Source organism: Dermacentor andersoni, chromosome 7 (genome assembly GCF_023375885.2).
Source record: "Dermacentor andersoni chromosome 7, qqDerAnde1_hic_scaffold, whole genome shotgun sequence".
NCBI classification, from domain to species: domain Eukaryota; kingdom Metazoa; phylum Arthropoda; class Arachnida; order Ixodida; family Ixodidae; genus Dermacentor; species Dermacentor andersoni.
In genome coordinates, this window is record NC_092820.1 from 130,046,398 (window position 1) to 130,050,983 (window position 4,586).

Here is a 4,586-nt window from a genome sequence, read left to right on the forward strand (position 1 = left end):
CTTCACGCTGAATCCCAAAAAGGGCCTGTTATTTTGGTCGTGAAATTCGTACCGCTGTTTAGATGTAGATTGTCCTGCCTATTGTCCATGCACACGAAGCTCTGTTATATATGTAGCTATTGTCCGTGTATGTGCAGCAGAAATGGCTACTGCTTATCCTACAGCTGCCTAAGCAAGAAAAAGGTGTTATTTTTCTACGTATAAGGTATTCTAGCCAAAGATATGCGACGTGATGATGGGGAAATGGAGCACATCTTCCATATTTCACAGTCCCACTCAATGATTATACAATGTTATTGAGACAAGATGCAGTCTTTGACGTAGTGGTTAACGCAGACCAGTAAACGTAAACGAAAGGCGTATGAACACAAACGTCTCAGCAGAAACGCGCATCTATCTCAAGAACGAAAGCTCCAGCGAGCTGAAAGGTGCAGCATTCTGCATGTTTTTGTGACTCGGGGTAGCGATTAGACAAGGAATCCTTCGTGCCATGTGGATGGGTAAGTACGGAAGTAGGGGGGCAGTCTTCATTATTTACATATTAAAACTAGTCGTCAGATTCTAGTCAGAGCTCACAGATGTCTGCAGACGTCAGGATATCACAGCACTTTTTCTCCCCGCACCAAAGGTCCGCTTTTAAAACGTTCTTCTTCCCTAGTTCCTTACCCAAGGGAATTCGATGACCTTGTTGCGGCCAACCAGATGTGTCTTAAAGTTCAGAGAACTCCGCCTCTGATATCCAACCTTCGAAACAAGGAGAAGGTAATCTGGAAATAGATGTCGATCGCACTCCTTTCACGAAACAGGCCACGCTCCTTTCACAAAAATCGTCGACGGGGTTCCTTGCTCTAGGTGACTGTCATCTTGTAAGGCTCATGAGATTAGGCTTCACATCCGTTACCTCTTCCACGAAGGCGACGGATGCTGTTGATTCTGAGTCTCCTTCTTCGAACGTGGCACTCGGTGTCGGGCATTATCGCCGCCTCGGCGGAGCTGATGATAGGGGCTGCCTCGGCCCCGCAGGGGCGTCTGCGTCAGCAGGCGTTTGGTGTGTTGCGACACCACGGACCCGAGCGCACGAGGGTCGGACCCTCCCGCGTGTAGCCGTGCACGGCTTAGCCGTGTCTGGGGAAAAGGGGATCCTGGGGGTTGAGCCGATGCTGGGTGTTTGGACCTTTAAGGCCCCCCGGCGGAGGCAACACACCCCTTTGGCCTCTGCTTCACATAGACGGCACCCCCGGACTGACCCACCCGGGGGAAATCGGTAGTTGCCTTTTCCTGTCCCTCTCTCCCTCCAATCTTCGTCTTTCTCTTACTTTTCATCTTTCCTGTCTTCTCCTAGCTTCCGCTTACTTCCAATTTTTCCAGGCAGCAAGGGTTAACCCTGTGTGAATAACCAACCTAGGTTATCTCATATTTGGTTATAGTGATAACGTACAGCTGGCGTTTGCAGGCCCTGTTTTTCAGGCCCTACAGCGTCCCCTTGTAGGGCTCCACGGTGGGTGGTTGGCGTTATTGCCGAAATTTACATTATTCTATGGCTAGTTCCTTCCCTGCCCTCCCAGATCGCCCTCACAAAAGAGGGCGCACCGAAGATGTATTTCAGTTTTTTGGACGACAAAGACCGAACTTTCCACGATTTCACGTCATTCATTCAGAAAAGCCAGATAAACAAGTACGCACAATCTCCCCATTTCTAGTTTCGAAGTCTTTAACTGAGGCTCTAGGTCCAGGTTACAAGGCATCAAGGATGGCAAGTGGAGATCTCCTTTTGGAGCTCCGTGACCTGAAACAATACGATAAGCTACCCAATCTAGTGTCTTTTGGAGACTTTCAAGTGACAGTGACTCCGCACCGCACTATGAACACTACACGCGGCGTTGTCTCAGATGATGACCTGCTTCAGCTGACAGAAGCAGAGCTCCTAGAGGGCTTCAATGAGCAAAATGTTGTTAATGTGAAAAGAATAAAGATGAGGCGCGATGGTAAAGAAATTGCGACCAAACACCTAATTCTCACCTTCAATTCAAGTGTCCTGCCCGAATCAATCGAGGCCGGGTACATCAAGCTCCGTGTCAGGCCTTACGTGCCCAATCCACTCCGATGTTTCAAATGCCAGCGCTTCGGCCACAGCTCGCAGAGCTGCCGCGGCCGCCAAACGTGTGCTAAATGCAGTGCCAAAGAACACACCACTGAAACTTGTGAGAACGCTCTCCACTGTGTAAACTGTGATGGAGAGCACGCCGCGTACTCGCGGTCGTGCCCATCCTGGAAGAAAGAAAAAGAAATAGTAACGATCAAAGTGAAAGAAAATATCTCATTCAAGGAGGCACGCAGGCGGGTAGCATACCTGCCAAAGAAAAGCTTTGCCGAAGTGGCGCGTCAGGGGGCAGCGTCACAACGGCCTCCGGCGGCTGTCCGACCCACAAGCAGTGAGTCGACAGCTACGCCATCTGCCCCCGCGGCGGTCGCAGCTAGCGCTGCCCCGTCAACCGAGAATGAGGGATCATCGACCCCGAAGGTTGGCGCAGCCGAGGCTGCCCCAACCTCCCCGGCCCCTTCCAGCGCTGGCAACAGCCGGCGCAGCCAAATCCCTCAGGGAGCCCCATCGACCTCCGGGCTGGTGGGCGCAGGGGTCTTGCCTTCCGAGGGGGGACTCACCCGGAAATCTTCTCGCTCTCAAGAGCACGTGTCCGGCACCTCAATAGAGGCAATGGACACTACACCTGTCCTGAAGGCGCACCAAACGCCTAAGGAGCGGCGGGGCTCCCTCGAACGCTTCAAAAAGGGCAAAACCCCGATTACAGGGCCTCGAAAGGGCTCTGTAATCTAAGGTATAACTTCCATTTCCATACACACAGCACCAAATTAACTTCACTATGGACACGCTGATTATGCAGTGGAACGTCAGAGGTCTCCTCAGAAACCTTGATGATGTTCAAGAACTTCTCTACGAACTCACTCCAAAAGTGCTGTGTGTACAGGAAACCCATCTGAAATCTAAACACACTAACTTTCTTCGTCATTATCTTATTTTTCGAAAAGATCGTGATGATGCCATCGCATCATCGGGCGGTGTAGCCATTATACTCGATAAAGATATAGCGTGTCAACATCTACAACTACAAACGCCCCTAGAGGCAGTGGCCGTTCGAGCCATACTTCTAAACAAACTTATTACCGTCTGCTCTCTGTATATACCCCCGCACTATCAGCTCCATAAACATGAATTTTATGCATTAATAGATCAATTACCCCAACCCTATTTGGTTCTAGGAGATTTCAATGCACACAGCAACCTATGGGGTGACTCTCATTGCGATGTGCGAGGTCGGATGATTGAACAGTTTCTCTTTTCATCTGGTGCATGCCTTTTGAATAGTAAGGCACCTACATATTATAATACTGCACATAAGACCTATTCCTCTATAGACCTCAGTATTGCATCACCCACCCTTTTACCTGATCTTAAATGGAACGTTATTAGAAATCCATACGGGAGCGACCATTTCCCGATAGTTCTATCTACACCGAAGACGAATGAATGTCCCCCACAATTTCCTCGGTGGAAAACTGATTCAGCCGACTGGGAACAGTTCCGAAAAATTACTCTCATAGCGTGGGCTGACGTTTCTGCTCTAAGCCTGGAAGCCGCGGTTGAATACTTCACCTTTTTTCTGATTGATGCCGCGACCAAATGTATCCCAGAAACAAAGGGATCATCTAAGAAGCGCCGTGTTCCATGGTGGAATGAGGAATGTCGTAACGCGCGTAAAAAGCAGAACAAAGCATGGGGGCTGCTCCGCGATTCTCCGACTGCAGAAAACCTTGTTAATTTCAAGCATGTCAAATCTCAGGGAAGGAGAACGCGCCGACAAGCTAGAAGAGAGAGTTGGCAAAATTATATATCAGGAATTAACTCTTACACGGATGAGACAAAGGTCTGGAATAGAGTGCACAGAATAAAAGGTCGACAACCTTACTCGCTACCCTTAGTAAATACACAGGGAGATAGTATGGAAGACCAGGCGAACTTTCTAGGCGCACACTTTGAACGCATATCCAGTTCGTCGCACTATTCGGACACATTTCAAAAACATAAATCACGAATAGAACGGCAGCCATTAGTAGGAAAAACTGCAAATTGTGAGGTATATAATAGACCATTTGGCATAGCAGAGCTTCAAGCAGCACTAAACGGCTGCAACAAATCTGCCCCAGGCTCTGACCGCATAATATATGAAATGTTAAAGCACTTGCCATCTGAAACACAATAAACCCTTCTTTTTCTTTACAATGGTATATGGTCTTCCGGCCAGATTCCCTCTGTTTGGAAAGAGGCCATTATAATTCCCATTTTGAAACAGGGTAAGGACCCTTCTTTGCCAAATAGTTATAGACCGATAGCGTTGACAAGCTGCCTATGCAAACTCTTTGAAAAGATGGTGAATAAACGCTTGCTCCACTATCTTGAAACCCACAAAACATTAGACCCATACCAATGCGGTTTCAGGGAAGGTAGGTCGACGACAGACCAGCTTGTCCGCATGGAAACGTACATCCGTGAAGCCTTTATCCACAAACAG